Here is a 26,580-nt window from a genome sequence, read left to right as displayed (position 1 = left end):
TGCTGCCTTTGGAATCTTCGCTTTATCTTTAACTTTTTGCCATTTTTATTATAATATGTCTTGGTGTGGGCTTGTTTGGGTTCCACTTGTTTGGGGCCCTCTGTGTTTCCTATTTCTTGTTATCAGTATCCATTAGATTTGGAAAATTTTCAGCCAGGATGTCTTCAAATATATTTTCAGTCTGCTTTTCTTTTTCTCCTTCTAGAATCCGTATTATGCATAAATTTTCCTGCTTTATATTATCCCATAGGTCTCATATTTCTTTCATCTTTTTCCATTTGGTTTTCTGTCTGCTGTCCTGATTGGGTGATTTCCATTATTCTCTGTTCCACATCACTAATTCTTTCCTCTGCATTATTCATTCAGGTCTTTATTGCCTTTCCTTCAGTTTGTATCTCTGCAAATGAATTTTCTAGTTTTCTTGGCTCCTCCTTATATGTTCTCATTCCTTTCTAAGGGAATCTGCATTCCTGTTCCTATCCTCTCTTAATTCCTTCCGTATTTTCACTATGTCTCTTTTGAACTCCAAGTCTGTCAGACTGCAGAGGTCTGTTTCCTTGTTGACTGCTTTGGGTGAATTCTCCTGTTGTTTTAACAGAATCATTTCTGAGGTTCTTCATCTTCCTTGTGTTTTTCTTTTTGTGTGAATTTGGGAAAGCCAAACTATATTTTTGTAAGTCTATGTCTATGCAAGAATACCCCTTTGTATCTTTTTTTGGGGGGTTACTCTTTATTATTGGTGTGGGGTTTGGATCTTTGCTGTCTCTTTCTTCTGCATGAGAAGTCTGTTATCCCCATGATGCTCAGTATGTTTTCAGGGAGAAGAGGGCAATGAGTAGGGCCAGCATTCAGGGCCTGGTCATTGAGCTCTCAACAGAAGCAAAGACCTGCAGGAAGGTGGCACAGGTTACTCCTATTTACAGGGCCCTAGGAAGCAGTAATGAGCTCAAAAGTACCTTCAAGGTGGCCAGAGAATTTGGCTGTAGCTGCAGCAGGGTGTGTGAGTTTCCAGGGATGTGAGAACATCAACAGCTTGTGTTTGATTGCAGTGTCCTCCTCTGAGATGATTGGAATGGCAGGTGGTGCCTGTTCAGGGATCCCTAGTGGGAGTGGGCCATGACCATCTAGCTTCAGTGGTAACTGTGTTGGTTTGCATCCACCACCTGTAGACCATGCATGAGGTGATCTGCACCTCTTATGTGTTAGCCCACATAGGAGGTGCTACTCAGGCTGCTCCGAGTTGCAGGATCCTGGGAAGTGCCAGAGATCTGGCCTATGGGTACTGCCCTGAACATTCAGTAGTGGCAGCAGCAGGGCCAGTGTGTTCCCAAGGGTGCAAGAGAACCAAGAGTTGATTCAGTCACAATGCCTTCCTCTGTGATGCCCTTGAGGTGAATGGGGCTGCAGTAGGTGCCTGTTCCCCAACCCCTAATGGTGTCAGCTCACTGCCACCGCTGGAGCTAGAGATGACATTGGTGGTTTGCCCCATCACCTGTAAAATCATGCAAGAAGCACCTGGTCCTGCTTAGCCCTGACAGGATGTGGGAACAAGGTGCTCTTAATTGCAGGTTCCTAGGAAGGGACAGTGATCAAGCATATGGGCACCTTTTGGAATGTTTGGCAGTGGTGGCTGCAGGGTGAGTGTGCCCCCAGAGGAGTGAGAGCACCATCAGGTGAGGTTCCATTGTAGTGTCCTTTTCTGTGTTACCCTCTGAAATGGTTGGGTCTGCAAGTAATTTTTGTTCAGATATCCCTAGGTGTGGTAGGCCACACCACCTCTGGAGTCAGGGATAATTGCAGTGGTTTGCTCCTGCCACCCATTAGGTCTGCCCACCATGGGCTAGCAAGCAGCTTCTCACTGCTCCAGAGCCTAAGTCTCAGTGCCCAGCAATCCCCCCGTGAATCTCAGGCTGTGGTGTCTGTGCCAGCAGTTCAGATGATCTGTGCTTCTCTCACTCTGCTTTTCAGTTCTCAGGCCTGCTGCTGTGCTTTCTTCAGTATCTTGGAGATCCCTCTGACTCAGCTGATCTTTCTGTTTGTTAGGTTGCTTCTCAGGGTGTGGGTTCCCTTTCTCCTTCACAGATCCCTCTCAGGAAAGCGAGTCCTGTCCTGATTCCTTTTCTCTCTCTTTTTTTCTTTTGTTCTACCTGGTTATGTCAGGAGTTTCTTGCCCTTTTTGGAGGTTTAAGATTTTCTGCCAGCATTCAGTTGATGTCCTGTGTGAATCCTTTTAGATGGAGATTTTTTTTTTTTTGATGTGTTTGTGGGAGAGGGTGAGCATGTCCTCTTACCCTTGTGCCATCTTGCCTCTACCCCTAGGCCCCTATTAACTTTGTCTTTACCTCCATTGGGCAGGTGGGTAACTGACCAAGGCCCCACTTTGGGGGCTGAAGTCCCTGAGGAGCTGGACTCACTAGAGCTGGAGTAAGCAGACCCTGTTCCCCCTTCATCCACTGCAAGTTCTGAATCTGGAAGTCATCCTCCACTTCAAATTCCATGAACCTTGGGGGTGTTGAGGGTCAGGCCTCAGTGAGAAAAAGGCCTGGGCTCTGGAGCCCACGGAGGGCAGCAGGACTGAGGGGATGAGGAGAGGGTGTCCTTGGGGCTGTCAGGGCCTGTGAGGTGCTATTCCAGCAGGGAGCCACTCTAGGGCAAGTACATGATCTGGGCCACCTCCTGCTTTACCAGCCCTGGAGGGCATGGCCCAGCAGAGACCCATGTTGCTTAATTGAACCAGGACTACTGGACATATGGTGGCCCATGGGGGCCCCTGCTCATGCCCCCCCCATCCTTGTGTGTCCCTCAGGAATGGTGATGGCCAGCAGCCTTGTCAGGCAGGTGTCCCCACAGTAGCCTTGCCCAAATCTATGTCCTGGGTCTGGAAGTGAGAGTTCTGGAACACACACCTGACACAGGGCTCAGGAGAGGCTGGAGATGGGATGCTAAACTTAGCAGACAGGCCTCACTTTCCTCTGAGAGGTGCTTATTTGTTTGGTTTTGGTTTTGAAACTAGGGGATTCCCATGCAGAAAACCCAGGGAAGGCCAGTCCACTGCTGATGAGGAGAGGGGTTCCAAGTGTTAGATCAGTGATCACTGGCCACCCAGCACACAGCTTGGGGTGGAGTGCATTTCCCTGCACAGTCCCTGTGCCCAGAGTGGACTCTTCCTGGGCTCCTAGGGTTCCCAAGACCATCCTGAGGCCTTATGTCAGGACAGGGACAGGTCAGCCTCATGTGGGGGCAGTGCTCCTGGTGGAAGAAGGACAGAATAGCCAAGGTCTCCAGGTGAGGGGAATAAGGCCTCTGGGATGCAGGGAACAGTATGTGTTGGGTGCCAGCCTCCTCTGTTCTCTCTGCTGGTCACCATTACAGTCATATCCTGCCCTGCGGTCTGGCCCTCACCCACCCCCTCGTCCACCATGTACCCCACAGCCCAGGATGCTAACTCACTTTGCCACCATCTCATATAAGTTCATACTGTCAAAGCTGCTTGTGTGCTGCCATTCCTGCATGGCCCAACACTGTCCTTTCTCCAACGTCATGGTTGGTTTCAGTGTGCCAGAGAGTGAAGCACTGGACTGCAAGCCCTCAGGGTCAGTCTCCTCTTACAGCCCCACCTCCAGCTGCCTGAGCACCTCCATTCCTTCTCCTCCATGTTCCCCACCACAGCCTGACTGAGGGTCAGTAGTGTGAGGGGTGGGTGTCTGTAGAGCAAGACAGGCCTTCCTGGTTGCTGTTGCCACCACCTCACACTCCCCAGAGGATGAGCATCCACTCCCAGGCCATAGCTGGAATGCTGTGCCTTGGGGAACTCTTTCCTCTCCAGGGCTGCAGTTTCATATAAAATTCAGCATCATCAATGAGGGAGGGCATGTGCCAGGATAGCTGCTAACAGGTCAGATAAGCCCAAGGACTCTTCTGCCTGGTCCTCTCAACTAGGTGTCATTGTGCCCCTTTTATGAAGGACCTTAAGTCTAGGAGGGAGATTCCTTCCAGGCTCACAGCTCTAGTAGGAAAGAACCTTGCCTTAAGAGAGCACTACCACCTCCTTGTTGTAACTGGAAGTCTCCAGAACAACAAGGACCACATATGCATAAAACTCTCTCCTGAGCCTGCCTGTCCTATGCCTCCTCTGAAGTGACAGTCCCTGGCCACCATACACCCAACTTCTTGTTGAAAGGATGCAGCAGCACAGAAGATGGTGCCATTCACCTCTTGGCTCCTGACATTACAGAAGGACCCTCTCTGACTGCTAGTCTGTGGTAAATGTTACCATGGAAACACAGAAGGTAATGTGGCTGGACCCACAGGGTGGGGCCAGCTGAGAGAAGACACTGAAAGGATGTCATGGACTGGACATGTGACACATGTGAGTGACAACATACCTCTTCATGGCATGGACATCACCCTCAACCTTCCTTCTGTCTAGGCTGAAGGATTCCTAGAAAGCTAGCCAGTGAGTCCATGGCCAGTTCCTCTTTAGTGAAGGCTCCAGGTGAGCTCATGAGCTCTCCAGAATGCACTCAAATGAGGAAGCAAGAGAAAAGTTCTGCATTAGGGCTCTGGGGCAGGTGCTTCTGGGCCAGAGATTTTAGGCACTGCCAGCCTCAGGAGTTCTCAGCTCTTGCTGTTCAAAGAGTCATCCTGAAGGACCCCATTCTTGGAGGAGGATAGGTTGTCTGCCCTGGATGCACCATGTGGCCATGGGCCAGAGCTCACTGGGGGCAGACTGGGGCCAGCTGGGCAGCTGATTGTGCAGCTTGAGGAGGAAGGCCTGTGACCCACTCTCCCTTGCAAGCCTGAGCTACTGCAACAGCCAGTGTGGCCACAACACTCTCCAGTGCAGGGGTTGCTAGGAATAGGGTTACAGGACAAGCAACAAGCCCTCCCACTGAGGGCCCCAGAAGCTCCCTTTGGGGGTACCTGGGTAAGGCCAAAGATCTGAGTCTGGTGGGGCAATGCTGGCTTTCCTTCTGATCTGACTTAGACAGTGATTTTGCAAACCGCTGGGGCACTGAGGCCATGGTCAGTATTAGCCACCAGAGATGTCCTGGTGAAGGCTGGCAGGAATAAGGTGCTGCCAGGTGGGAGTAATGGGTTCATGGGTGGTGGCAGGTGCAGCTCCAAGGGTAGCTTCAATGGGGGGCCAGGAGTGGATGGAGGAAAGTGGAGTGCTATGAAATGGGACAGGGAGGCATGAGGCTTAATGATGGCTGCTGTGCTGAGCATGCTGTGGAGATGCTCTTGAGACAAAGGAAAGTGGTGAATGGAGGAGAATGGGCAACTGGGAAGGGAGTTTCCTGGTGAATCAGACTGTACATCTCAACAGGCAAGGGCATTTGAACAGGGGAAACTGTGCAGTCTTGGAGGGGTTTTCATGTTCTCGTCTCCAGTTGAGAATTATTCCACTGGTGAATTTGTTCCCATGCACCAAGTTCCCTGCCTCCTGTCTGCTGAGAAGAGGTTAGGCTCAGCAGCACTCACTCAGAGAGCCTCAATAAGGAACTCCATGACACTCAGCCCTCACAGACTGTCCCCAAGTCCTGGAGCTTGGAGCACATCTACTCTGAACAATGCTCCTCAGCAAGGTCATTAGCATATAGGGACCCTCTCCAAGCCAGTATCCACTCACTGTAAGTCCATTTTTGGACAGGCAGTGTATAAAGTCTTAGGGCCACACCTTCTGATAAGCAGTTCCTTTGCACTTGCCAATATAAATCTGCTCTTCCTTTCTTTCATGACCCCTCCTAACAAAACTGAAAGGCTGAGAAAGTCACTCTGCACACAGAACCTTGATACAATCGCATAACGCACCTGCCCATCATGCACCTGTCTCACAGAACCACCCATATTGGACTTTGAACAGGGGAGAGTTTCCACCACCCCATCCCCAGGACCCTGAGTCACTGCCATCATGCAGTTGTGTTCCTAGGAGAGGAGTCTAAGAATTAAGCATGTATCCCCTGGATTCTGTCATTTCACAGCCACTATTGGCTGCAGAGGATTAGCACAGGCTGAGGGAGTGTCGTGTTGCATAGATCGTGGGAGTACAGGCTGCCTGAGGTCCCCTTCCAGATCCCAACAATGGAAGGTGAAGACAAACTGAGAAGCAGGCATGAGTCAGGTGCCATTGTGGTAAAGCTGTCTGTTCAGCAGAGGGAGGTACCCACCACCATGCACCTAATTAATCTCAACAGGGGAAAAGGAGGTTTCATAGTAGCACAGAAGATCGTCTTCCTCTTCTGGGCTACAACACGTCCCCTCTTTAACAAGGAATCAGCCTTCATAGACATTCCATCGCAACCACCCCCCCTCCACACATGTGATCCCTGTCCATGAAATGGTGACGTGAAATAGGAACATACTCTTCATCTCAAAGTCAGGCCTGAGCATCTGCTGTGAGATACCAGACAGGATGAAGTAGGTCTGAAGAAATGTGTTTCCACGAAAGGGAAAAAAATACAGAACAACTCAGAAACAGGAGTCTTAGCTTGGTTGAAGTCCCATGGTTGCCCCTCCCTTGTGGAATCCAAGGCAACAGTTCCCTGACCTGAGGAGTGAGCTCTGGGCTGGAAGGAGTGGAAGAGGCCTGGGTTGTGGCAGAGTAACTTTGGGCCCAGCTTAGAGAGGACCACTTCAATGCACATGTGGCCACAGTCACCCACCCCATTGAATAGTTTTCTGACTGACCATCTCACCCCATGCTCCCATTAGATACAGTATGCACCCATTCACATCCCTTAGAAAGATCTAATGAGGCAAGCTTCAGATGCCTAAGGAACACAGGACAGGGCTAGGCTTTCCCCATGACCCTCCCTCTGCCAAGAGCAGATATCAAGCCACATTCCCTACACACACATTTCAAAGTGCCTTGTCTCCCTTCTAGAAAAAGCCACCCTTCCTGAAGCAATCCTTCCTCCAAACCCAGAGTATGTCCTCTTTTTCCACCTCCAAGCATCTGTCCTCCCACGGGTAGGCTGAGGTTTCTACAGGCCCCTCTAGGCCCCCCAGTGTGAGGGGTCCCTGGGGTGCAGTTCTCTCTCCTTCCTGTCCTTCCGTCCAACTATGTGTCCACAGTGAAGTATCACATGTGAACCCCAGGGATTTAAGGGATGGCAGGGTCTTTGGGAACCCATCCCAAGTCTATTGGCTTACCTCCTTGTGAAACCATTCACACAGGCTTGGGCCTAGACCACTGCTGCCTGGTAGCCTCAAAGCAAAAAGTCAAGACCAGGACCCAGAGAGTGACCTGCTTCAGTAGATGCTCAGGATTCAAGTAAAGGAGGCCAAGTTTGAGTCTCAAGCTTCGAAGGGGGGACTCAAGTCATTCTGCAGTGGGGTAGGGGCTGAGGGAAGGTGGGCCTGGTTGGGTTTGGGGTGACACTCCGTGTTGGCCTCTGGCAGGTAGGCAAGAACCAGACGTTTCTTCCACATTACACGTGGCAGGATAGTTGGTGTATGCCTCTTTGATCAATGTATAAATTGGTTTTCAAAGTCATAGCATGAGTTTTGACTTGATCTTCCCTTTCACTTTTTTATTCATCAGCATAGTTTTTTTTTTTTCACTTCTTTACCCTAAACCCGCTCTGCTTCTGTCCTGGCTCTTGACTTACTTCAAAACAGCCTAGGCTTTCTGAACAAAATTCACATTTTATCATCTGATAAACACATAAGTATTAATGGCCACATGGAACCTCTTAGTCATAAACTAAAATGAAGGCCTAAACAGTAGAAAATTGACAGAATAATGGGAAAAAATAATTATATATACATAATGAAGGCCTAAGAAATGGTAAGTCCCATGACTCATTGACACTCTCAGACCCAGACCTGCAGTCTCCACTTTATTGGACCTCCACTGGCAGCACAACAAAGCCCATGAAGTGGCTGACTTCCCAAGGACAAAGACTGCCCCAAGGAGAATGTTAAGTTTTATACCAGGATCTTAACTGCTGTCCCAAACGTATAGGACTTAGCACATGATCCCCTGCCTATAAATCCTGATTCTTTCCCAAGGCTGAGGGGTCCTGTGTTCCTTTTGCTCAGTGCTCCCAACCTCTCTGCTGGTTCATAAATCTTGCCTGATATGTCACTGCTCTGGTCAACTGTCTTTCTCCAGTTCTCTAACATTTTGGTGCCAAAACCCTGGAGGGATACACACCCACCCCTTTCCAATGTCCAGGCTTCCACAAATGCTCCAAGACTTGGAGGGATAGCTGAAACACCAGCCAGGGCTACACTCTGGGGTGTTCTGCAGGTCCCTGTAGGTTCTAGGGGCAAGTAGCTCTAGTCTGAAAGAGTGGATGCCTCCTCTGTTTCTAAACTCTTTCCCTGCTTTCCATCTCCTAAGCCTGAGTCTTTCAGTGAACAGAGTGAGACTATTGGGACAATGGAAGATTTAGTCCAGGGCTACTCCACGGTGACCTCTGATTTCTCTGGCCCTCTCTCCCAGTTACTACTGCTCAGATGAGTGGAAGTGTCCTCCTCCTTGTGATTGTTGAGCACTGGGATCTCAAGTGCCTTCTGATGATTCCCATCACATGGCACCCCACACTGGCCTCCATTTCAAGGCCATTGGAAGTTGAGTAAATACTGGATTTCTCCTCCACCACTCTCTCCCCAAACCTGGTCTGATGTCATTGCCACTTTTCTTTTACTTTTTCTTTTTTGCTTTTTAGGGTGACACCCATGGCATGTAGGAGGTTCCCAGGCTAGGGGTCTAATGCAGCTTTAGCTGCTGGCCTACACCACAGCCATAGCAACACAGGATCTAAGCCACATCTGCAACCTACACCACAGCTCATGGCAATGCCAGATCCTTAACTCACTGAACAAGTTCAGGGTTCAAACCTGTGCCCTCCTGGATGCTAGTGAGATTTGTTAGCTGCTGAGTCATGATGGAAACTCCCCTCCTTGCCATTTTTTATTTCCTCTTTAAAATCTGGATGTTGAGTCAGCTGGGTTTCCATGTGGTCGCAGGGAACAGGTACTCCCCCTTCTCAGCAAAGACATTTCCTGATCAGGCACAATCATCGTTCAGATCATAGACTTCACAGGGAGAAGCCCTCTGACCATCTAGGCGGTCTATCTCGTTTAGATCTTAGGCCCTCTCAGGGGGATACCTCTCTGAGCACCTGTGTGGGTTTTTAGACTCCTCTATTCCTGAATTAACACCACGGGGGCCTCCTCCTGTCAACCTCCACTAGATACAGCTTTAGGGTGATTTTGGACAATCTTTCATCTCTGAGACTCCACCAGATGTTAAGCACAAGTGTCTCATTTCCTTCTGTCACGTGGCTTGGCCCAAACATAAATTAGATAATGGGAGCCAACGGCCTGAGACTGGTCCATTCAATTTCAAAATCCCAGGAGATCTTGAGAATTTTTTTTCCAGCACAATGGGAAATGGTCAGATGTTCCCTACATTAAAGCTTTTATCTATTTTATGTGTGTGTGTGTGTGTGTGTGTGTCTTTTTAGGGCTGTGCTCATGGCACGTGGAGGTTCCCAGGCTACGGGTTGAACTGGAGGTGTGGCAGTTGGGCCATAGCCACAGCAATGCCAGATCTGAGCCATGTCTGCAACCTACAACACAGGTCATAGCAATGCCAGATCCTTAAGCTTCTGAGGAAGACCAGTGTTCAAACCTGTGTCCACATGGATCCTAGTCAGATTTGTTCCTTCTGAGCCAAGACAGGAATTCCAAGCTTTTATCTCTTTAAGATCTCAACCCTCTCTTTGCTCTGACTGTAGCTCATATCAGGTTCTTCTGTTAAATGAATGCCCTCCTCCCATTTCACCTCACCTGCAGGCAAAAACTAAACAGCCTCCCCCTTATGTTTCTTCAAACTCTGACTTTAATCCTAGTGATGCCTCAGCACCTCCTTCAATCCTGCACAACCATAAGCCTCCTCCTCCCCCTCCCACCAATTCCGTGCACCCAGGTACTACAGCCCCTACACCTTCTTCTCTCCCTCCCACCATTGTTCTTCCTCCTCTTCTTCCATGCCCCAAGAATCCTAATTCCCACTCCCAACATGCAGCCCCCTCCCATAACAACAACCCCTTTTATGACCCCCTTGACAAGATCTCGATCAGCAATCCCCCCTGAGGCCCCAAACCTTCCTTTAAGAGAGGTTGCTGGAGTTGAAGGAAGAGTTAGGGTTCATGTGCCTTTGTCTTTGGGAGACTTATCCCAAATAGGGAAAATGTTTAGGTTCCTTCACCTCAGACTCAACTACCTACACAAAAGAGCTCCAGTATCTTATTCACTCCTATGACTTCACTTGGAAAGACATTTGTGTTATCCTTAGCTGTTTTCTGTCCCCTGAAGAAAAGGAATGAATTTGTCTGGCAGCCCAAGCCCATGCAGACACCTTACATACCAAGATCCTGCTAACAGTCCTGTTGGAACTCTAGCTATCCCTTGTGTGGATCCTAATTGGAACTATCAGATAGACTCCCAGGACAGAGGCTCGAGAGGCCACCTTATCTCTTGCCTAATAGAAAGAATGAAGTCCTCATTAAAAATAGTTACTTAGGATAAAATTAGAGAAATAATACAGGAACCCCAAGAAAATCCAGCCATTTTTATGTCAAGGCTTATAATATACTACCCTAAGTATCCTACCCTAAATCTAGGAAGTCAAGAGAGATAAATTCATTTGCATATGCATTTCATCTCCCAATCAGCACAAGATATTAATAAAATATGTGGAAACTAGAGGACGGTCTTTTGTTCCCACCAAGGGATCTCATTAAAGCTGCCTTTAATGGTCTTTAATAATGCAGAGGAAGAACATAAGGCCCCTAAACTAAAGAAGTCCATGACTGAATATCAGCTTCTTGCTTCTGCCATATAGGGAAATCCTCAAAAACAAACCATGGACCTCCCTGAGACATACAAACTTACAGAACAACCTCCCCTCTCAGGGCCTATTTCAAAGGTGGCTTAGAGGGGCATTGGGCAAATAAATGCCATAACCCAAAACCCTGCCAGGCCCTTCTCCAAAATTCAGTCAGAATGGACATTGGAAAGTGGACTGTGGGAAGCCAGGACAGCCCACCATCTCCTCCACAAAACCTACCTTGGAGACCATCAACATGAACAACCTGTTGGGCCTGGCCATGGAGGATGGGTGGGGCCTGAGGCCACCAGGCCCCAGCTTCCTACCACCACTCTGGAGCCTCAGGGAGCTCTGGCAGGAGCAGATAAGATTATTTTGTTCTTATTGGACTTGGGGGCATTATACTCGGTAGTACCTATTTTACAGGGTCTTACCTACACCTCCCCTACTTCTATCATGGGGGTAAAGTGGTTGCCCACTACACCCCAACAGACTGGACCTTTACTTTGCACACTTGTAAACACCACTTTCTGCCACCTAATTCCTAGGTATTCCCACATGGGCTATGCTTATAATAGGGATGAATATTTTAACTAAGTTCCAGGGATACATTGAATTTCCTATACAACCAAACACAAACTTCCTATATCTGGGCCAGTCAGACTTGGGGCCCACTCCCCCAGTCATTCCCACCTCCCCTCTGATGTCAATCTCATTGTTTGGGACACCCATATACCCTCCATTGCTAGACATCATTCTCCAATTCTCATAAGACTAAATGATCTTCCTAAATTTCCTATCCAATCTCAATATCCTATTAGCCTAGAAGCACAGAAAGAATGAAAGCCTATAATTCAGCTTCTCCTCAAGGCCAACGTCCTCAAACCTACTCACTTTCTGTTCAATATTCCTATCCTTCCTGTGAAAAAACTAGACAGATGCTTCCGATTAGTTCAGGATCTTGGCCTCATCAATCTGGTACTCCTTCCCATTAACACAGTGGTCCCAAATCCCTATACTCTTCTGTCTCGTATATCTCCTAACACTCCTCATTTCTCAGTTCTTGACCTAAAAGATGCCCTTTTTACCCTTCCTCTACACCCTTCATGCCAGGAATTATTTCCATTCACATGGACTGACCACAATATTCTTTCAGACCCTCAGTTAACCTGGACAGTCCTTCCTCAGGGTTTTAGAGACAGCCCACATTTCTTTGGCTAACCCTCAGCCACAGATCGTAACCACTCAGGGCACTGGAGGGCCAACTCACCCACCAGTGGAGCAGACCCATCAGCCGCAACTGGGGCCATTTAATTTCTGGGCTCCTCCTGACATGGAGAACTGGCCAGAGGGCCCTGACCAGGTAGAGGGAAAAGACACTTTGTTGGCCCTTTCCCTTTCCCTCTCCCATTTTTCTTTCTTTTTTTTAATTAATTAAATTTAAAAAAATTTTTTCTTCCACTGTACAGCACGGGGATCAAGTTACTCTTACATGTATACAATTTTTTGCCACCCTTGGTTCTGTTGCAATATGAGTATCTAGACAAAGTTCTCCAATGCTACTCAGAAGGATCTGCTTGTAAATCTGTTCTAAGTTGTATCTGATAACCCCAAGCTCCCGATCCCTCCCACTCCCTCCCTCTCGCATCAAGCAGCCCCACAAGTCTATTCTCCAAGTCCATGATTCTCTTTTCTGTGGAGATGTTCATTTGTGCTGGATATTAGATTCCAGTTATACGTGATACCATATGGTATTTGTCTTTGTCTTTCTGGCTCATTTCACTCAGTATGAGTCTCGAGTTCCATCCATGTTGCTGCAAATGGCATTATGTCATTCTTTTTTATGGCTGAGTAGTATTCTATTGTGTATATATACCACCTCTTCCAAATCCAATCATCTGTTGATGAACATGTGGGTTGTTTCCATGTCCTGACTATTGTGAATAGTGCTGCAATGAGCATGCGAGTGCATGTGTCTTTTAAGTAGAGTTTTGTCCGATATATGCCCAAGATTGGGATTGTGGGGTCATATGGAAGTTCTATGTATAGATTTCTAAGGTATCTCCAAACTGTTCTCCATAGTGGCTGTACCAGTTTCCATTCCCACCAACAGGGCAGGAGGGTTCCCTTTTCTCCACAGCCCCTCCAGCACTTGTTATTTGTGGACTTATGTATGATGGCCATTCTGACGGGTGTGAGGTGGTATCTCATGGTAGTTTTGATTTGCATTTCTCTTATAATCAGCGATGTTGATCATTTTATCATGTGTTGGCTGGCCATTTGTATCTTCCTTGGAGAACAGTCTATTTATGCCTTTTGCCCATATTTCCATTGGTTGATTGGTTTTTTTGCTGTTGAGTTGTATATGTTGCTTATATATTCTAGAGATTAAGCCCTTGTCGGTTGCATCATTGGAAATTATTTTCTCCCATTCTGAAAGTTGTCCTTCTGTTTTCTTTTGGGTTTCCTTTGCTGTGCAAAAGCTTTTCAGTTTGATGAGGTCCCATGGGTTTATTTGTGCTCTAATTTGTATTGCTTTGGGAGACTGCCCTGAGAAAATATTCATGCTGTTGATGTCAGAGAGTGTTTTGCCTATGTTTTCTTCTAGGAGTTTGATGGTGTCCTGTCGTATATTTAAGTCTTTCAGCCACCTTGAGTTTATCTTTGTGCATGGTGTGAGGGTGTGTTCTAGTTTCATTTCTTTGCATGCAGCTGTCCAGGTTTCCCAGCAATGATTGCTGAATAGACTTTCTTGTTCCCATTTGATGTTCTTGCCTCCCTTGTCAAAGATTAATTGACCATAGGTGTCAGGGTTTATTTCCGGGTTCTCTCTTCTGTTCCATTGGTCTGTCTGTCTGTTTTGATATAAGCACCACACTGTTTTGATGACTGTGGCTTTGTAATATTTCTTGAAGTCTGGGAAAGTTATGCCCCCTGCTCGGTTTTTGCTTCTCAGGATTGCTTTGGCGATTCTGGGTCTTTTGTGGTTCCATATAAATGTTTGGATTGTTTGTTCTAGTTCTGTGAAAAATGTCCTGGGTCATTTGATAGGGATTGCATTGAATCTGTAGATTGCTTTGGGTAGTATGGCCATTTTTACAATATTGATTTTTCCAATCCAGGAACATGGAATATCTTTCCATTTCTTTACATCTTCTTTGATTTCTTTGATTAAAGTTTTATACTTCTTGGCATATAGGTCATTTACCTCTTTGGTCAGGTGTATTCCGAGGTATTTGATTTTGTGAGGTACAATTTTAAAAGGTATCATATTTTTGTATTCTTTTTCTAATATTTCATTGCTGGTATACAAAAATGCGACTGACTTCTGAATGTTAATCTTATATCCTGCTACTTTGCTGAATCTATTAATCTGTTCCAGTAGTTTTTGGGTTGAGTCCTTAAGGTTTTCTATGTAAAGTATCATGTCATCCGCATACAGTGACAGTTTGATCTCTTCTCTTCCTATATGGATGCCTTTTATTTCTTTTGTTTGTCTAATTGCTGTGGCCAGGACATCCAAAACTATGTTGAAGAGCAGTGGTGAGAGTAGGAATCCCTGTCTTGTTCCCGATTTGAGTGAGAAGGCTTTCAGTTTTTCCCCATTGAGTTTCATATTTGCTATGGGTTTATCATAAGTGGCTTTGATTATGTTCAGGAATGCTCCCTTGATACCCACCAATGGACAGATCCTCTAGACAGAAAACCAATAAAGCAACAGAAATCCTGAAGGAAACAATAGAAGTTAGATTTAATTGATATCTTCAGGACACTACATCCAAAAGAATCAGAATACACATTCTTGTCAACAACACATGGAGCATTCTCAAGAATTGACCACATATTGGGACACAAAGCTAACCTCAATAAATTTAGGAGCATAGAAATTATCTCAAGTATCTTCTCTGACCACAATGCCATGAAACTAGAAATCAACCACAGGAAAAGAAATGAGAAAAAACCTACTACATGGAGACTAAACAACATGCTACTAAAAAACCAGTGGGTCAATGAGGAAATCAAGAAGGAAATTAAAAATACCTTGAGACAAATGATAATGAAGACACAACCTCTCAAAATCTATGGGATGCCGCAAAAGCAGTGCTCAGAGGGAAATTTATAGTGATACAGGCCTTTCCCAAAAAAGAAGATCCCAAATTGACAGCTTAAGCTTCCATCTAAGCAAATCAGAAAAAGAACAAAAAAGACCCAAAGTTAGCGGAAGGAAGGAAATTATAAAGATCAAAGAAGAATTCAATAAAGTAGAAATTCAAAAAACAATAGAGAAAATTAATAGAACCAAGAGCTGGTTCTTTGAAAAGGTAAACAAAATTGACACACCCCTTGCCAGACTCACTAAAAAGAGGAGAGAAAGAACTCAAATATAATTAAAAATGAAAAAGGAGAAATCACAACAGATACTGCAGTAATACAAAAAAACCATATGAAAATACTATGAACAACTCTATGCCAACAAATTTGACAATCTGGAAGAAATGGTCAATTTTCTAGACTCTTACAGCCTGCCAAAACTGAATCAAGAAGAAACAGACCAACTGAACAGACCAATCACTAGAAATGAAATTGAAGAAGTCATAAAAACACTCCCTACAAATAAAAGTCCAGGGCCATCTGGCTTCACAGGCGAATACTATCAAACATATAAGGAGGATCTAGTGCCCATCCTCCTTAAACTCTTTCAAAAGGTTGAAGAAGAAGGAATGCTCCCACCATTCTACGATGCCATCATCACCCTAATTCCAAAACCAGACAGAGATACCACCAAAAAAGAAAACTATCGGGCCAATATCTTTGATGAATATAGATGCAAAATTTCTCAACAAAATCTTAGCCAGCTGAATCCAACAAAATATCCAAAAATTATACACCATGACCAGGTAGGGTTCATCCCAGGTTCACAAGGATGGTTCAACATATGCAAATCAATCAACATCATACACCACATTAACAGAAGTCAAAAATCATATGATCATCTCCATAGACACAGAAAAAGCATTTGACAAAGTCCAACATCCATTCCTGATCAAGACCCTCTGTTTCTTTTTTGAAATAAATTCTATGTCTTTGTCTATATTCTACGTTTATTCATTCACCACCTTCCACCTTGCTGACTTCCTTTTGTTAATTATGTGTGTTCTTCTTTTGCTATTTCAGAATACCTAAGGCAGTTGTTTAAAATGTTCATCTAGGAGTTCCTGTTGTGGCTCAGTTGTTAACAAATCTGACTAGGAACCATGAGGTTACGCGTTTGATCCCTGGCTTTGCTCAGGGGTTAAGGATCCAGCATTGCTGTGAGCTCTGGTGTAGGTTGCAGATGTGGCTTGGATCCTGCATTGCTATGGCTCTGGAATAGGCCAGTGGCTATAGCTCCGATTAGACCCCTAGACTGGGAATCTCCATATGCCATGGGAGCAGCCCTAGAAAAGGCAAAAAGACAAAAAAAGAAAAAAGAAAAAAAGAAAAAGAAAAAGTTTATCTAGCCACTGTGAAGCCTATGTTTCTTTATGCTCATTTGCTTCAGATTTATTAATGTTCCTTTGAATGAGCCACATCTACCTTTTTATTTCTATATTTTGTGAGCATTTATCAAAAGTTGCATATGCAGAAAAAAAAAAAAACAAAAAACGCCATATAAGAGAGTGACTAAAAGTCCTTGTAATGCCTCACCACATGAATCATATTTCCTTTTTTAATTTCCATACCTCATAATTCTTTGTTGAAAACTTTTGTGTTAAAAAATGTAAGGAGACATTGTAGAAATCAGATTCTCCCTTCTCATCATGATTTGATGTTAATGCTGTTTGTTTGGTGTTTGTTGGTGGTGGTATGGCTCCTGCTTCTTCAAGTCTAGCTTGCATTTGGGAAGATGTAATGGTTGTTACTGGTTGGAAGTTTTCTGATATGAGATGCCTATACTGCTTTTGGGAATTGATTGCAAATTAATATAAAGAGTTACTTTGAGGATATATTCTCATGTTCCATTCTACGAACATTTAAGATTCAAATATTTAGCAAAGAGTATTAAATACATGGTGACCTAGGACTTTTCCTTTAAAAAGTATTTGATTGGGAGTTCCCCTCATGGCTCAGTAGAAATGAATCTGACCAGCATCCATGAGGACACAGGTTCAGCCCCTGGCCTTGCCCAGCAGGTGAAGGATTCAGCATTTCCATGAGCTGTGGTGTAGGTCACAGGTGTGGCTCAGAGCTGGCATTGCTGTAGCTGTAGTGGAGGCCAGCAGCTAGAGCTCTGATTCTACCCCTATCCAGGGAACCTCCATATGCTACAGGTTTGGCCCTAAAAAGACAAAAACAAAAACAAAAACACAGTGTTTGTTTGGAAGTATTCAATGGTGATATATTTTTAAAATGTATCTTATATTGTTATTTCTCCCAACACACTTTTTTTTTTCCCAATGTACAGCATGGGGACCCAGTTACACATACTTATATACATAATTTTTCTCCCATTGTTGTGGTGCATTGTAAGTATCTAGACATAGTTCTCAGTGCTACACAGCAGGATCTCATTGTTAATCTAGTCCAAGGGCAATAGTTTAAACTCAATTATCAGATCACCTCATACTCCCAATCCCTCCCACTCCCTCCCCCTCCCCCCAGGCAACCACAAGACTATTCTCCAAGTCCATGAATTTCTTTTCTGTGGAAAGGTTCATTTGTGCTCTATATTAGATACCAGATATGAGTGATATCATATGGCATTTGTTTTTCTCTTATTTCACTCAGGATGAGAGCCTCTAGTTCCATCCATGTTGCTGCAAATGGCATTATTTCATTCTCTTTTATATCCGAATAGGACTCCATTGTGTATATATACCACATCTTCCTTATCCACTCATCTGTTGATGGACATTTGGGATGTTTCCTTGTCTTGGCTCTTGTAAATAGAGCTGCAGTGAACATGTGGGTGCATGTGTCTTTTTGAAGGAACATTTTGTCCAAATATATGCCCGTGAGTGGAATTGCTGGATCATATGGTAGTTCTATGAATAGATTTCTAAGGTACTTCCATACAGTTCTCCATAGTGGCTGTACCAGTTTACATTCCCACCAACAGTGCAGGAGGGTTCCGTTTTCTCCACACCTGCTCCAGCATTTGTTATTTGTGGACTGATGAATGATGGCCATTCTGATTGGTGTGATGTGGTATCTCATGGTAGTTTTGGTTTGCTTTTCTCTAATAATCAGTGATGAGTGGTGTTGATCATTTTTTCATGTGCTTGTTGGTCTTCTGTATATCTTCCTTGGAGATATTTTGAATGAATACACACACACTCACACACACACACACACACACACAGCCACACCATACCTTGGGCTGTCGGTGACTTTTTCAGTGACAGATAATAGAGTCTTTAGTACCTTTGAATCCAGTCAGTTTAGAGAATAGTATTGTTACCTAAAAGCACAATGTTGGATACCATATCTGTTTGAATTTCTCATCTCGTGTAAGTCAAACATTATACCTTTGGTATAATTAACAGCAAATTTCAGTGTTCCCCTCCCCCAGACAGAGAACATTCTTTCTACTTCTTAAATTTTACTAATTAAAAAAAAATTAAATTATAGTTGATGTACCATGATGTGTCAATTTCTGCTGTACACACATTCTTTTTCTCATATTTTCTTCCATCATGTTGTATCAAAAGAGATTGGATATAGTTCACTGTGATATACAGGTAGTATCTCATTGCTTCTCCATTCGAAGTGCAATAGTTTGCATCTCCTCACCCCAAAATCCCACTCAATCCCACTCACTCTCTCTTCAACTTAGCAACCACAAGTCCCTTCTCCATGTCTGTGAGTCTGTTTTTGTTCTGTAGATAGGTTCATTTGTGCCATATTTTAGTTTCCATATATAAGTGATACATATGGTATTTGTCTTACTCTTTCTGACTTACTTCACTTAGTATGAGAATCTCTAGTTGCATCCATGTTGCTTCTAATGGATTTATTCTATTCTTTTTTTATGACTGAACTGAGTAGGATTCCATTGTATATAGGTACCATGTCGTCTTTATGCATTCATCTGAAGATGGACATTTATGTAGTTACCATGTCTTAGCTATTGTGAATAGTGCTGCAGTGGACATAAAGGTGCACGCATCTTTTTGAATTATCATTCTGTCCAGATACATGTCTGGGAGTGGGACTGCTGTATCATATGCCAGGTGTACATTTATTTTCTGAGGAACTTCCACACCGTTTTCCTTAGCGGTTGTACCAATTTACATTCCCACCAACATGATAGGAGGGTTCTCTTTCCTTATTTGTAGACTTTTTGATGATGGCTATTCTGACTGGTGTGAGGTGAGACCTCATTGTAGTTTTTATGTGCATTTCTCCCATAATTATTTACACTTAGCATCTTTTCATGTGCTTTTTGGAAACCATTCTGTCTTTGGAGGAATGTGTATTTAGGTCTTCTGCCCATTTTTCAAAGGATTGTTTATTTTTTTAACCTGAACTATATGAACCATTTTTATATTTTGGAGGTGAATGCCTTGTCCGTTGCTTCATTTTCAAGTACTTTCTCTCATTGTGTGGGTTGTTTTTCATTTTTTTATGGATTCCTTTGATGTGTATAAGCTTTTGAGTTTATAGGTCCATTTTGTTTTCCTTTTAGGTCATGGTGGCATATGTAAGTTCCCAGGCTAGGGGTGGAATTGGAGCTGCAACTGCAAGCCTACAGCACAGAAACAGCAAAGTGGGATCCGAGCCTCATCTGTGACCTATACCACAGATGCTTAATTCACTAAGTGAGGCCAGAGATCAAACCTGTGTCCTCATGAATACTAGTCAGTTTCATAACAGGCTGTGCCAAAAGGGTAATTCCCAATTTCTTTATTTTTGTTTTCTTTTTCATTATTCTAGAGGGGGCATCAAAAAGGGATTGCTGCCATATTTATTGAAGAGTGATCTGCCTGTTTTCCTCCAAGAATTTTGATGTAAGTTTCTGGCCTTTCATTTTGGTCTTTAACCCATTTTGATTTTGTTTTTGTGCATGGTGTTGTATTGCTTGTATTCTTGATAAAGAATGACCCACCAGGAAATGGAGTTTCAAGGTGCAGACCTTGCTATTTTAAATAGTCTGGATGGGGTAAGTATGAGAGAATATCCATTTGTTCTAGGCAAGAGAATTAGGGATCTAGGAGTTCCCACTGTGGCAGAGTGGAAGTCAACAAACCCCTAGTCTGGGAATTTCCATATATCATGTGTGCAGCCTTAAGAAAGGGAAAGAAGAAAGAGAGAAAAGAAGAAAGAAAAGAAAAATTAGAGCTCTTTAATACAAGGTGATAAAGGTGTGATTGAACAGATACCTACTTATGTTAGGACATAAACTATCGGATAAAGAGAAATGTAGAAAAAGATCTAGAATTTTAATATAGCTTTGTAATATTTTCCTACTTTCTATGCTATCTTCAAAGTCCAGGATGACTTCAGACTTAGGGACCAATCTGCCTAACACATGGAAGAATGAAATACAGTTTTATCAAAAGAACATTCTCTAACTGAAGATTGCAGTCTGTATTTACTCAAGAGTAATGACTTGCAATAATAACAGCTAACATTATATGACACATCCTGCTTGCTGGACACTAATCAAAGCACTTTACCTTTATTAACATATGTTATTCTCACAGCATCCCTTGGAGATGGATGCCATTACTGCAACACTCTTACTCCATTTAAAGTTCTGTAAACAGTGTTGCAGAGAAGTTAAGTAACTTTCCCTTAAGCCATAGTTAAATAAGCCAGGATTTGAAGCCTACCTGTCTGGCTGCAGTTTCCATGCTTTCCAAACTTAACCTAAACCATTTCATATAACCCAAAGTGAAAAGGTTACAGAGTGGCTACAACCATATTTACAGGGCCTAGGACGAGGCTGCCCAGCCCTTCTTAAGCAAATAGCTGGTATTTTTCAGAATTGCCCCATGGCAATTGGCTCAAGGGAAGAAGGGAAAGATCATAGAGACCAGCTGATAGATGCACAGGGTTAACCAGCTTCAAAGGGTTTAGCAAAACGTTGATGATCTTCACATGTGGGATGTACCATAAGTAGAAACTGGAATCCCGCACATGAGTTTAACTCAGGTCACATCTGGCCTGGATGGATGAGGATGCTGATGATTTTGGAGAGGTGGCAGAGTGATGGCTTGAAGTGAGATCTTAATTCTCTGCTCAGGAATGGAAGCTGGGAAGCCTGGATGAAACAGGAATATTAGCCACTCGACCAGCTGGGGACTACCAACTGAATTGCCTTGATTCTCACCCCCTGTTGAAGGCAAGAATATTTAAAGCAAGCAAAGTCCATGAAATCAGGTACAGAGTTTATTGTTAGAAACACAGTACACTTAGCTATGTTGTCTGTTTGTCTAAGGCAGAGGCAAAGCAGTAGGATACACACAAAGGAGGAGTGAGAATGCAATCATCCCCATCATTGAGGAGTGTCCCAGAGAAGTGATTTAAAACACTTAGGGAAGTTCGTCTGGGTCTTTGTTTTCCATTGGCCAATGTTCTTATTTCATTTTGCACACCTGATCGGACCCAGGCCCTCCCCAATATGCGTGCACATCTTTTGGTCAAGATGGATTCCTCACTGGCAGTAACATAGCCTAAGTTTTTATTGGCTGGTGACCCCTCCCTTTCTGACCCAGAGGAGTCTTTCTGTGCATGTGAAGTTGGTTCTCCTTCACCCTAAGGATAGGAAGTGTGTGACCTCTTTATCTTTGACCCAAGCAGGGCTTAGGCCCTAAATGCCCATGATGTGTTCATTGCTTTAAGTGTCCAAAAAGGCCAATTCCACTTCTTTAACTTGTTCTTGCATTTTTATCTTCAGGTATAAATAGGTGGCTGATAGGAAATGTTTATGCTCGATCCCATCTATCTCCTGACTCACGGAGAGGCTGATTTGGGAGGAAAGTGTCCTCCATACTCCCAGAGAGACACTGTGAATTCCCCTGTAAGGGATATGAGGCTTTATTATCTTCCCTCAGTAGAGCATTGGCATGAATCTACAAAGGCATAAGGCCATTGTCCTTAGTTACTATCCTCTTAGTTATTATTACCCAGGACTAAAGGATGACCTGGCCAGTGTCTGCACTTCATGGACAGTTACTGCTGAAGCACACCAGAGGTTAGGAATACTCCATACAACATACCCATGGAGTCATCCTTGCTTGTGTGCTAAAAGGTGATCCATTTCTAGAATTGCATGTGTTTCTTAGGACTCTTCTCGTACCCAGTGCATTAGAGCAAGATCACCAGAAGCGAATCTTATAGATGGGGACACTTGGGAAAATCCTTGAAAATGTGCTCATGAACTGGGGACTGAGGAAAATAGGATAAGGCAGGGGAAGAAACAGAACCTTATCCTGGTCCTCAAGGGACCTCTCTCTGGAACATGAAGAACACAGAGTTGGTCCCCCTGGAGATGAAAGGGCTCAATTTGACCCTACCCCCTGCCAGATACCAGTTTCTGCTGATAGCATAGGCTTGTGACTTCTTGAATAAGGAAGTATGTGCCTGGGTGTGGGTAATGCCCTGTGAATGAAGCAGCTGTGAACCCTTAGCAACAACACTCAGCCACCAGGAAAGAGGCACCCCAGTGGAGGAAATCAGGTGCCGCCAAGAGCCTCTGCCACAGACCTTTAAAGGGAAGGACAAAAACCATGGAGTTTGGAGTTCCCTCAGGCTCTGCAGGTTAAGGATCTGGTATTTTCACTGTTGTGGCCCTGGTTCCAGCTGTGGCCCTGGTTACAGCTGTTCAGGTTCAATCCCTAGCCTAGGAAATTCTGCATGCCATAAGAATGGGAAAAAAAAAAGTGAAAGAAAGAAAGAAGAAAAAAAGTAAATTCCCAATGTGGTTAAGCTATAAGGAGCCAGACAGGTATCTATGAGGAGGTGGGTTCCACCCCTGGCCTCCCTCAGTAGGTATAGGACCAGGCATTTCCATGAGGTATGGTGTAGGTCACAAAGGCAGCTTGGATCTGGCATTGCTGTGGCTGTGCTGTAGACCAGAAGGTGTACTTCTGATTCGACTCATAGCCCGAGAACATCCATATGCAACAGGTCTGGCACTAAAAATAAAAATAAAGTAAAACAATGGAGCTCAAAAAACTTAGAGGAAGGGGTAAGGGCAGGACTAGAAGGAGCAAGCACTGTCTCAAAGTTAGCTTAAGCCCCCCATTCTCAATCCCCACTGTGGGCCTGGGCCTCTCATGCAAAGGAATGGTTCAGCCCCTGTAGCCATTGGAGTAAGAGATTCATGGTCTAAAAGCATAAATGAATACCCAATTCTTTCTCCAAAGCCTGCTATCCCCCCTTGTGGGAAACCCATGGGCCTCCTATATACTGGAGCTACATGTCCCTCTGTACCACCTCTTCTCCTCAGACCATTTCTTCAGAGGAGCCATGGAGGTAGGTGGCAGGGCAGGGTAGGTGCTATTCCTAACCCCCAGCCTCCCAAGAAGGAATAAAATGTGGCTTGGTGAGGAACCCAGAAACTTCCTACATAGACTGACCAGATAGACTGTTTATCCTGCCCTTGGCTGGGCACAGCCATAGACCAGGCATTACAGTGCCTCTAGAGGATTCTGCATATTTAACAGAAGAGTGTTGTTTCCATTCATTCTACCATTTTAACAAAGAAGTTGACAGGGTTTTTGTTCCTTTGCTTGATTCCATATGGAAGACAATTATCACCACTTGCTTAGAAGAAAGAGGTGCCACTTTCTCTTTGTATTGGCCCCAAAACACACCACACCACACATGCACAAGTATATACTAGCAAAGGGGTTCAAGTGCAGGAATACATGCATATAAGCGCACACACACACACACGTCCCTTCCCTTTTAGCTCTGGCTCTGGGAGACATGACTAAAGCCAAGAGGCTTCATTGGAAACAGGGTGCCCCAGTCTCCATCTCCAGGTATTCCCAAGCTGCCCCCACCAAAGCTGGCCAAGGTCCACTCAAATTCTCCACAACTCCAGTTGAGGTACTAGAACCAGTGTTTCATCTGTTCTTCTGAAATCCATCCAGTCAAGATTTTCTAATTTCCCCAAACTACAAACTCTGCTTTTATTCCATGCAAATCCCCCTGTACCACCAAAGCCTTCAGGCCTGTGGAGATTGACCATGCATAATCATTCAGGGCCCAAGGCAAAAGAAAGTAGCCAGTCCCAGACTGAGCACTGGGGCACTGAAGATGTGAGTGTGAGGGCCTGGCTGAGGAGGCATGGCCTGAGCTGGATATAGGAGTGGGTATCCAGCTCCTTAGCCTGTGACTAGATGACTGGGGAGGGTTTGCCTGAGGTCCTTGGTCCTGGGTCTGGGTGGCTGGCACAGGGGCAAGACTCACAGGATGAGGCCAGTGATTGCAGGGCTGGCAGTGGGGGAAGATGTCCTTCACTTGTGTTGTGGGAAGATGAGTGTGCAGCTTCTGGCTCTCATTTACCTGTTGGAAGACTGAGGAAGTGTTGAGAATGAAGTCCATTTTAAGACATATCTCCCTTCACACAGGGCCAGCAGTCAGAACAAAAACCCACTGATTCTTTCCATGTCTCCCAAGACAGCAAATACCATGGCGTTCTCCACAGTTGAGGGAATGAGTTATAGCAGTCTAAAAAAGGTGCTGAGAGGTGTGTGTTGGAAATTACCTGGAAGGTTTTTCCTCCATCCTTAACAAGTATTTCCTAGAGGATTACATCCTCGGTTCTCGATCATGGCATGTGGACTAGGTAGAGAAACTCAGAGACACAGTCTAGGCCAGCAATCCCTTTAAGGATTTTGGTTCGTGGTGACCCCAGTCAATCTAAGATCCTCTCTTTTCTTTTCTTCCCTTTACAAATTATTGTAAATGGGAGAATTTCCAGGAGTCACATTGTGGCACAGCAAAAATGAAGCTGACTACTATCCATGAAGTTGTAAGTTCCATATATGGCCTTGCTCAGTGGGTCAGGAACCAATGTTGCCATGAGCTACTGTGTACATCTCAGATGTGGTTTGGATCCTGCATGGCTGTGGCTGTGGTATATGCCAGCCTCTGTAGCTCCAGCTCAACCCCCAGCCCGGGAGCTTCTATATGCCAAAGGTGCAACCCTAAAATACAAAAAGAAAAAAGAAAAAGAAATAATATTTCCACCCAAAAAATCTCTTATAGATATCAAATTTGCAGGCCTTGTTCCATTACACTGCTTTTTTTCACCCTAAGATGAGGAAAAATACTGTGAACTATAAGTGCAATATACCAGGCCTTGGCAGATGTACCTGACTCACCAAACATGAGATGTGTTTAATAAACACTCTACAAAAGTGGTCAGGAAAGTTCAATTAACCATGGGTTTTGTGAGTGGAGGTCTGTCGGACCACAGCCACACTTGATCTTTCTGTACTGTTTATGGCAGTTTTCACATACAACAGCCAAGGTGAGTGCTTGCAACACTGACAATAAAGACTGCAACACCTAAAATGTTTACAATCTGGTCCTTTACAGAAAATTAGTCCTCCCATCTGGGGAAAGACCCTAGCTACCAATACTAACAAGAAGAGCTTCCAGGAAACCCCTTCCTCCATTACCTCCTCGGCAAGCCATCCAGTAAACTTAGTTTGTGTCCTATCTCCTCCCTTCCTCAGTGATTTCCTCTCTCTCTCTGTATATGTGTGTCGGTGTTGCTAGATCTAGAGGCTCCTGAGAAATGGCCCTGATAGTCATCCACAAGTGCTGGCCCTGCTGGACTTCCACTGGGACTGTGCACGTCCTTTCAGTCTTGGTGTACAGATCTGGCCATCATGGGTCCCACCATGGCTGGTCTCTCAGCATTGAATGTGCTCTAGTTCAGCTCACTGAACTCTCAGGGAATTTCCTTGTTAAGCATGGCTGCCCACGTGTTCAGAACTCATGGCGGGTGTGTGCATTTCTGACCAGCAGATTCCATACTTAGTTGTGATGCTAAGGTTCTGACAGCTGATCTTTCAGCATTTCACTCTTGTTTCCTTGTCTGTGATGTGATGGGAAGAGAAGAGCACCCACTGCCTTCCTCTTGGCTTGTTTTTATTCCCAGCTGGGTTACCAAAATCTAAGGTTAGCAAGAAACTACACATCATTGCAGACGCCCTGTTCAGTGTCTTCTGTATTAAATATGGTGATGGGTTTAAATACAGCTAACACTGCCCTTCTGGGAGCCAAAGCTTCTAATCAGACTGTTCACTCCTCATCATTTTTGTCCTTACTTCACAGTGTGGCAAAGTTTAGCTAAAAGTGATTAAAAATGACAATATCCACTTTGGGAAACCCTAAACCTTAACACGGTTTTCCACATCCAGAAATTCCTCAATAAAAAGAGACATAAAAATAGTTTTCAGTTAATCATACCATTTTCCAGAATGTAGGAAAAAATCAATGTATAAACTCTGTTAAATAATCTAAAGCTGTTCTTGTACCAGTTGATATTTTCAAACCAATACGTACTTCAATAAATATACATAATCTCAAATGTTCCAAACAAAAAGCAAAAAATATCCATGCCAATTGGCTCCTTAAAGACACATCTCCTTCTCTAGCTGCAATTGTAATTGTGAGGAACTGTATAGCAGTGAGTTAAATGAATGACCACAGCACTAGGTTACAATAAAATCAAGAATGCTGTGCATTCACTGCTGTAAAACAATTAAAAAATTTTAAGACTTGGT

The 26,580-nt window shown here is 44.4% G+C and overlaps 1 protein-coding gene across 1 annotated transcript in view; it reads left to right on the top strand.

The window, feature by feature from the left end:
• Positions 1-26,580, top strand: part of LOC146396394 (uncharacterized) — a 291,217-nt gene that overhangs the window by 40,153 nt on the left and 224,484 nt on the right. The window contains exons 6-7 of the mRNA XM_084994478.1: positions 19,763-19,836; positions 21,075-21,211. The gene's annotated coding sequence lies outside the window, so the exon portion shown is untranslated. The remainder of the gene's footprint in view (positions 1-19,762; positions 19,837-21,074; positions 21,212-26,580) is intronic.

The sequence above is a fragment of the Sus scrofa genome, chromosome 14 (assembly GCF_054392235.1).
Source record: "Sus scrofa isolate SSC_HxYL_T2T_F1_AM1 chromosome 14, Sscrofa_HxYL_maternal_Yorkshire_Landrace_v2.0, whole genome shotgun sequence".
Lineage (NCBI taxonomy): Eukaryota > Metazoa > Chordata > Mammalia > Artiodactyla > Suidae > Sus > Sus scrofa.
This window is presented reverse-complemented; position numbering and strand designations above follow the sequence as displayed.